At 59.9% G+C, this 8930-nt stretch overlaps 1 non-coding gene across 1 annotated transcript; it reads right to left on the bottom strand.

Moving 5' to 3' along the window:
* Positions 1-477: 477 nt before the first annotated feature.
* LOC136684632 (5.8S ribosomal RNA) lies at positions 478-631 on the bottom strand. The gene has a single exon (XR_010799751.1). It is a non-coding gene; the product is annotated as a 5.8S ribosomal RNA (ribosomal RNA).
* Positions 632-8930: the final 8299 nt, after the last annotated feature.

Raw genomic sequence — 8930 nt, 5'->3', positions numbered from 1 at the left:
AAAACTTGGTCCCGCGTCCGCACCGAGACCAAACGGACTTCCGTACGCTACATTTCCCGGCCCACCCCGGTCAGGGGAAAGTGGGATTCAGCGCTGGGCTCTTCCCTCTTCGCTCGCCGCTACTAGGGGAATCCTTGTTAGTTTCTTTTCCTCCGCTTACTGATATGCTTAAGTTCAGCGGGTTGTCTCGTCTGATCTGAGGTCGCACTACGAGACTGTTTTGCGGGGCGCGGGGGGCGCGAACCCCCCGGCCGCTCGCCGTGTTACGGTACCCACTCTCCGACGGCGGCGGAGAGCCCAGCGGGGAGAGACTATGACGGATTGGACCCGGACCTAATGGCTCTCCCTACGTCCGGAGCTCTCGCCACACGTCGGGTTTAAGGCCCGAGTCTGGGTTTAGGGAGACGAAGGGCCGTCCGAGGTGGAGGCCCTGCGAACTCCCAGCCGCGGTCTAGGAAGACCGATCGATGGGTAAACCGACCCTCAGACAGGCGTGGCCGCGGGATGGACCCCCGCGGCCGCCATGTGCGTTCGAAATATCGATGATCTGTGTTCTGCAATTCACATTATTTAACGCAGGTTACCGCGTTCTTCATCGATGCACGAGCCAAGTGATCCACCGCTAAGAGTTGTATGAGGTTTGTGCCCGGCCCGTTACAGGCCGGGCGAAGGAAGCCATTCGAACACGAGACAACGTTTGACAATATTTCAAGCCGGGTGCCTTCCCCCCCGTGGAGGGGGGAAGGTCATTGAACCTGGGCGTCACCACCGGACCGAGGAGTTACGGCCCGGGGGACGATCGCCCGAGTAGGTGCCCGAGACTTACGTGGTTTAGGAGACCGGGTCTAGGCCCCACCGTTCCCGGCGAGGCCCAGGGTTTGGTTCGCTGCGTTACGGGTCCCGGTCTAAGGCATTCAGGCGTGCGCTCAAAGCCAAGCTCTCCACCCCGGAGGGTATGAGCGAGGCCCGGTGGTACGCTCCCAAGTCCCCCGCTTAGGGGAAGGCGCTGGGTAGATCCCACCTAGTCAGGACCGGCGGGCACCGGCCGTCTCCTTCGGGTGTTTAAACGCATCCGGGGTTCGTGAGGCCCCTTCAACTCGCGCACCGGCCTTAGACTATTATACGGTCCGTCTCTGCGAAGCCAACATCGGGGTATTTGCATGCGCTCTTAAGCTCCGCTCCAACCCCGTGAGGGGAAAGAGTTTCGCCCGGCGGTACGCTCCCGTCCACCACCACCCCCTGTGCCGGGGGGATGGGTTCAGGGAGATCCCACCGAGGCCGGCGAGCACCGGCCAACGCCCTGGGGGTGAGTAAGCCCCTTTGACTCGCGCACGCACAATCAAGCCTTCAACGATCAATGGTTGGTTTAACGACCCGGCGGGCGGCTCCGGCGCCACTCTCCCCCCCGCGAACGAGGGGGGCGGACCGGGGTACCTATGCACCTAAGGCGGTCCTCGCATAACCCCGAGTTCCGAAGCCGGCTCGCTACGTCCACCCACCCGGAGGGGGAGAGACTCACGTCGGCCGACGACGAAAGGTACGAGGCTTCTGCGGTCCATACCTTGAAGGTACCCGCCGGGGGAGGTTTGGCCTCTCGAGTCCGACTCGACAACCGGCCGTGGCCAGGTCACCGTTAATGATCCTTCCGCAGGTTCCCCTACGGAAACCTTGTTACGACTTTTACTCCCTCTAGATGCCCAGGTTCGATCGACTTCCCACCTCAACGAGGCAACCCCCCGGTAAAGGGGCACCTCGGAGATGGTCCGAGGACCTCACCAGGCCATCCAATCGGTAGTAGCGACGGGCGGTGTGTACAAAGGGCAGGGACTTAATCGACGCGGGCTGGTGACCCGCGACTACTTGGAATTCCTCGTTCAAGGGGAAAAGTTACAATCCCCTATCCCCAGCGGGGAAGGCGTTCATAGGATTGCCCAGGCCTTTCGGCATAGGATGGATGCACATGCTGAACCAGCCAGTGTAACTCACGTGCGGCCCCGGGCGTCTAAGGGCATCACAGACCTGTTATGGCCCCGAATCTCATACGGCTTTGCCTTGCCCCGGATCGCTCTAAGAAGTTCGGCCACCGACCGACGAACCCCTCGGGCCGCAAGCCCCCACAGGGACCCAAGGGAGGGCCGTGTAACTTTTTAAGGCACAGGGTCTCGTCCGTTATCGGAGTTAACCAGACGAATCGCTCCACGAACTCCCAACGGCCATGCACCACCACCCACAGAATCAAGAAAGAGCCATCAATCTGTCAATCCTTACCGTGTCCGGGCCGGGTGAGATTCCCCGTGTTGAGTCAAATTAAGCCGCAAGCTCCACTCCTGGTGGTGCCCTTCCGTCAATTCCTTTAAGTTTCAGCTTTGCAACCGTACTCCCCCCAGAGCCCAAAGACTCGTGGTTTCCCTCACGCTGCCCGGCGGGTCATGGTCGCTAGCCTCACGCCGCCGGATCGCGGGTCGGCATAGTTTACGGTCGGAACTACGACGGTATCTGATCGTCTTCGCTCCCCCGACTTTCGTTCTTGATTAATGAAAACATTCTTGGCAAATGCTTTCGCTTTCGTTCGTCCCACACCGGTCAACGAATTTCACCTCTATCGGTGTGGTACGGATGCCCCCGGCCGTCCCTCTTAATCATTGCCCTCGGTCCTTAAAACCCACGAAATAGGACCGTGGAAGCCCCGGAGCCCCACTCCGGAACGACCAGCCGTCCCGAAGGAGAGACCCCGAAGCCCCGCGGAAGGGCCCTATTCCATTATTCCTAGCTCAGTCAGACATGGCACGTGTCGGCCTGCTTTGAGCACTCTGCTTTATTCAAAGTAAACGCTCCGGACCCTCCAACCCACCGTGCACCGCAGTGAAGTACCCAGCTAAGGGCTTCTCCGCGGCCGGCGAGCAGAGGACACCGGCGGGTAGGGACCAGGTCCCAACATCCACCCAGAGACAGGGGGTCACCCCCGAAGGAGCTCCCCACGCCATCCCGGACAGTACAGGGGATCCGAGACCTGTCCCCACATCCAACTACGAGCTTTTTAACTGCAGCAACTTTAGCATACGCTATTGGAGCTGGAATTACCGCGGCTGCTGGCACCAGACTTGCCCTCCAATGGGTCATCACTCACGGACATAGATTGAGTTCATTTCGATTACGCTCCACAGGATCATAGGACCCGCATCGATATTTTTCGTCACTACCTCCCCGTGTCGGGAATGGGTAATTTGCGCGCCTGCTGCCTTCCTTGGAAGTGGTAGCCGTTTCTCAGGCTCCCTCTCCGGAATCGAACCCAGATTCCCCGTTACCCGTGGTCACCACGGTAGGCACGTAGCCTACCGTCGAAAGTTGATAGGGCAGACACTCGAATGATACGTCGCCGCCCCGGAGGGCTTAACGATCGGCCAGAGGTTATCTAGAGTCACCAAAGCGACCCGACCGGAGCCGGGAGGGTTTTTCGGTTCTGATAAATGCACGTATCCGGGGGACAGGGGCCGGGAGAGCATTTCACGCCGACCCCCAGAACCCTTCCAACGGACGGGGAAAGAGAGGGGGCGCATGGAGCCCGTGAGAGTGATCTCAGGGGACACCAGCGAAGAGGATCGAACGCGACCCCGCTGTGGGGGTCTGCAATCGACTTGGCAACTTGGAAAACGTATGATTCTCGCCCGGACGGTGCAGGCTAGGGGCCGGGTCCTTCCCTCAAACGGATCCCGACCCTAAGGCACCACCGACGCGGACGTTGAACGGACCTACTGTTGGATCGACCGGCCGACTAAGTCCCCCTCGGAACCGTTCTGGACAAGCGGACATGCCTCTTACGGGCATCCACGAGCCATGGAGGCTGGGAGCACAAGGTGGGGAGGATCGCTCTAAGCACTGTATTTAGGCTTAGAAGCCTGCCCCTGGTGCTCCGCGTATACCGAGCTCGAACGGCCGTGAAGGACAGCCGTTAAGGGAAGAGAATGGAAGAGAATCCTGGCCCCCTCAAAGCGCGAGGAAGTCGGCATAGGTTTTTACGGTACGCCACCACCGGAGCCGTCTGATGTTCAGAAGACGAAGGGTTTTGCCCTCAATCTCGTAAGGTCGAGGGCTCACCACCGAACTTCCAGCCGCGGTCCTTGGTAGGACCGATACGCGGACAAGCCGCAAATCCTGGCCCCCTCGCAGTGCGAGGAGGTCGGCAAAGGTTTACGGTTTCGCCCCCCGGAGCCTACGGAAGTCTGCGTTTAAGAAGACGAAGGGTCGGATCCCGTAGGCCGACCCTGCGAACTTCCAGCCGCGGTCTGTGGAAGACCGATCCGTGTCACCTCTAATGCGCTCTTTGCCTCCGGCCGTTTCCAGCCGGGGGCCCGGTGGTGCGCTCCCACGTCCCGCTCAAAGGAGGGGAAAGGTCGGGAGATCCCACGGACCGGCGGATGACCGCCGGCCAACGCCTCGGGGGGTTACGCGGCCCCGTCGACTCGCGCACGGGCAAATTTATGGGTTTAAAAAGGGGGACAATCCTCATACGTTCGACCCCCCGGTGCCCAGGGAAGTTGACCCTCCCCGGGCAGGCATATCGAACGAATCATCGGTCGGAAAACTCTCTCTTTCGGGACGGGGGAAACCCCTCATACGCTCGACCCCCCATGCCCAGGAATGTTTTACCTTCCCAGGCATACATCGAACGAATCATCGGGGTGGACACAACGGGCTTATAACAATCGACGGGGCGGCCCGTTCCACCCGCCCCACAAGTGGGCAGATGGTCGGTGGCCTATAGACCCACAGGCAGTCCCAATACCACCGTGATACGAGATCCGGGGTTGGGACTTGACCTTAAAGGTACCCGGTCGAGGCGGACCGAGTGGAAGCCACTCGGATTTATGACAGTGGTAGGCCCCACGGACCTTGGGGACCACTCCCCATCGCTCTGCCCGGCACCTGGCTCGGAAACCGGGACTAATTTTGGCAGTAATACGCTATCGGTCTTGGTTCTCATTGGTTCATACACCCAAGATGGGCGAACGTCGAACGCGAACGGGAGCGATCAACGCCCATAACCCTAACCCCTAATTATGCACGAACCGGGGGCTATATAAGGGGTCGCCTTCACTCGGAGCCGTCAGTCTCTCACCATGGATAGCTGCCCGCTTTGCGAACAAGCCATTGCTACGGATCTGACTTTCCACTTTACCATCTTCCACAGACTCGGACCGGACGACGCAGCCTTCCTCCGAGAACTGGACCGAAGCGGGGAGAATTCATCACAGCTCGACTGCCCTCTCTGCGGCCTGCCGTCTCTCTCTTCGCCGGCAGATCACCTGGGCTCGGCGCATTCCCTCAAAGGCCTCGCCCTTCGGATCGCTCTCTCTGCCGCTCGACGCCTTCGCACCCTCCACCTTCTGCGTCGCTATCAACAGTCTAAGCCGCGGAACCCTCCACCGCCCTCGGGATCCCGTTCCCCGAATCCAGCCTCGCCGCCGGGACCAAGCACGCCGGGACCGAGCGCGCCGGGACCGAACACGCCGGGACCGAGCACGCCGGGACCGAGCACGCCGGGACCGAACACGCCGGACCCGAACACGCCGGACCCGAACACGCCGGACCCAAGCACGCCGGACCCAAGCACGCCGGACCCAACCATGCTGTACCCAAGCTCACCGGACCCAAGCACGCCGGAGCCAACCACGCCTGATGCTTGCCCGCTCTGCGAGCAAGCCATTACGGATCTGACTTCCCATTATACCACCTTCCACCGCCTTGGATCTGCCGACATTGACTTTCTCCGGGGACTGGACCAAAGTGGGGAGAATTCGTCCCAGCTCGACTGCCCTCTCTGCGGCCTGCCGTCTCTCTCTTCGCCGGCGGATCACCTGGGCTCGGCGCATTCCCTCAAAGGCCTCGCCCTTCGGATCGCTCTCTCTGCCGCTCGACGCCTTCGCACCATCCACCTTCTGCGTCGCTATCAACAGTCTAAGCCGCGGAACCCTCCACCGCCCTCGGTATCCTGTTCCCCGAATCCAGCCTCGCCGGGCCCCAGCACGCCGGGCCCCAGCATGCCGGACCCAGCCATGCCGGGCCCAAGCACGCCGGGCCCAAGCACGCCGGGACCCAACACGCCGGACCCAGCTTCGCCGGACCCAGCCTCGCCGGACCAAGCCTCCCCGGGCCAAGCCACTACGGGCCAAGCCACGCCGGAGCCGGTCGACAGCGACTACCAACCGAGCGAGTCTTCCCCTGCCGAATCCACCTCGGACACGGATTCAGAGACCGAGCGGGCACGGCGAACCTCCCGGGGGAGGCAGCTCGTGATCCCGCATCGGTTTCGGGACACCTACGTCAGCCGTTCGGTAGACGACTTTCAGAAGTTCTACCTGCGGGTCGACGCGTCACCGAAGGACATCGAGAACTCTCGCCAGCGACGGGGCCACGTTATTCGGTTCCTGCTTCACTGCGCCCCGCCCGGCTGCCAATTCACAGACCTGTCTTTCGTCCATCACACGAACGTTCCCACTTGGGTACAGAGCCTTCAGAAACTGGGTTACGCTTCGACAACCGTTAAGTGTTACCTGCACAGCGCCAAGGCGTTCGTCTCCCACGTCGCTGCCTTCGACCCAGAGACCGCCGGGGTCAGCCCCGAAGAGCTCCAGAGGCTGAAGCTGACCTTCGCCAAGGCTCATCGGGACATCGCACGCACGATTCTGGGCCATCGCCAGCGCGTGAAGAGAGCGAAGCTGAGTCGCTTGCCGCAACCTTCGGATTTCAGGGTCTTCCTAAGCCACGCTAAGACCCGAATCCCAGAGCTCATAGACGCGGCCCGGACGGGGGACACCGCCCGCCGGTCGACGCTACGGATGCTCCAGGGGTACCTGCTCGGCCTTTTGTCTGTCTTAACCGGTCACCGGTCGGTTGTGTTTCTCAACCTGACGGTTGGAGAGTTGAGGCAAGCCAGCACCACGGATGGCACCGGCTTCGTGGTTTATGTTCGTGAACACAAGACCAACGCCTCGTTCGGGGACGCTCCGATCGGGTTGTCTGCCACAGAGCTGGCCTGGTTGACCGCACTCAGCGACTTACACGGGGCCCGGGACGGGTTCGTGTTCTTGGACAGGGGGAACCAGCTGCGCAAGCCAAACTCACTGCTTCGGATCGCGTGGACGGATGCGGGCCTCGGAGGCGCGGTGGCCTTCAACCTGATCCGCACGGCTGTTTCGAACCAAGTGAGTGTTGAACTTAATCCGACTTATGTGGGCTCTTAACCCCGGCCTTCCTACTTCTGACACCTCGCACCTCTGTTTCAGGTTTCGACTCTGCCGGCCGAAGATAGAGATCGAGTGACGACAAGCATGTGCCACTCCAACATCACTGCCCGGGCCTTCTACCGAGCCGGCCTCTCTGCGGCCGATGTGATGCGGGCTCGTGAGAACCGTCTTTCCGCCCTCGAAACGGCCTGAACCGGACCCTCTTCAAAGCGCAACCCAGCCGGGATTCACTCCGTGTTTCTGCACCCCCGTGGCTTTGATATGTTTTACTGCGAAATAAATACATTTATTTCTGAATCCCCAAACAGAGTGTTCCCGTGTGGTACTTGCTTCGGTTTGGAGATGGAGGGGGGGTGGAGATTGGGTGATCCTCCCAGAGGGAGACTTTTTACGAGGTCCGACCGGCCTTAAGACTTAAACGATCAGTGGTTATGGGTTAACTTAGTCGGCGGGCGGCCCGTTCCACCGCCCCGCTAAGGGAGCAGTGGTCGGAGGCCTATGGACCTTAGGCAGTTCACCGGGGTGGGTAAACTTACCTTTAGGCACCCGTCGCATGAATATAGGAGACCATTTGGCTTTTTTGGCCCCGGAAACCAGCCACTTCTCCGGGCATATATAGAACCAATCCCCCCCAGGGAGGGAGTTGGAACTAAAGGTCATTGAAATTAAATGGGTTTAACAGTTAACTTTGTCGGCGGGCGGCCCGTTCCACCGCCCCGCTAAGGGAGCAGTGGTCGGAGGCCTATGGACCTTAGGCAGTTCACCGGGGTGGGTAAACTTACCTTTAGGCACCCGTCGCATGAATATAGGAGACCATTTGGCTTTTTTGGCCCCGGAAACCAGCCACTTCTCCGGGCATATATAGAACCAATCCCCCCCAGGGAGGGAGTTGGAACTAAAGGTCATTGAAATTAAATGGGTTTAACAGTTAACTTTGTCGGCGGGCGGCCCGTTCCACCGCCCCGCTAAGGGAGCAGTGGTCGGAGGCCTATGGACCTTAGGCAGTTCACCGGGGTGGGTAAACTTACCTTTAGGCACCCGTCGCATGAATATAGGAGACCATTTGGCTTTTTTGGCCCCGGAAACCAGCCACTTCTCCGGGCATATATAGAACCAATCCCCCCCAGGGAGGGAGTTGGAACTAAAGGTCATTGAAATTAAATGGGTTTAACAGTTAACTTTGTCGGCGGGCGGCCCGTTCCACCGCCCCGCTAAGGGAGCAGTGGTCGGAGGCCTATGGACCTTAGGCAGTTCACTGGGGGCGGTAAACTTACCTTTAGGCACCCGTCGCATGAATATAGGAGACCATTTGGCTTTTTTGGCCCCGGAAACCAGCCACTTCTCCGGGCATATATAGAATGAACCATCGGGGGCTAAGGGCAGATAGTCAAGTCAGTTATACCGATCGAACTCTCTTGAGTTTCGGCTTAAAGCTCTGGCATTTGCCGTTGGGACTTAGAGTTTTTTTTTAATAAAGAGGGGAGGCCGGGCTTACCTCCACCTTAAGCCCAGAGGGTGTCCCAGTCCTCGGGCTTGTGTATTCGCATCAACGGGGTCCATGGAAGTCATTTTAGACATCCAGAGGGGAGGCAACCCAAACCATCCCCTTAGCCCAGAGGTGTGCCACTCCTCGGGCTTGTGTATTCGCATCAACGGGGTCCATGGAAGTCATTTTTAGACCTCCAG

The sequence above is a fragment of the Hoplias malabaricus genome, unplaced genomic scaffold (assembly GCF_029633855.1).
Source record: "Hoplias malabaricus isolate fHopMal1 unplaced genomic scaffold, fHopMal1.hap1 scaffold_25, whole genome shotgun sequence".
Classification (NCBI taxonomy): domain Eukaryota; kingdom Metazoa; phylum Chordata; class Actinopteri; order Characiformes; family Erythrinidae; genus Hoplias; species Hoplias malabaricus.
Note: the sequence above shows the minus strand (reverse complement) of the source record. Positions and strands in the feature narration are given on the sequence as shown.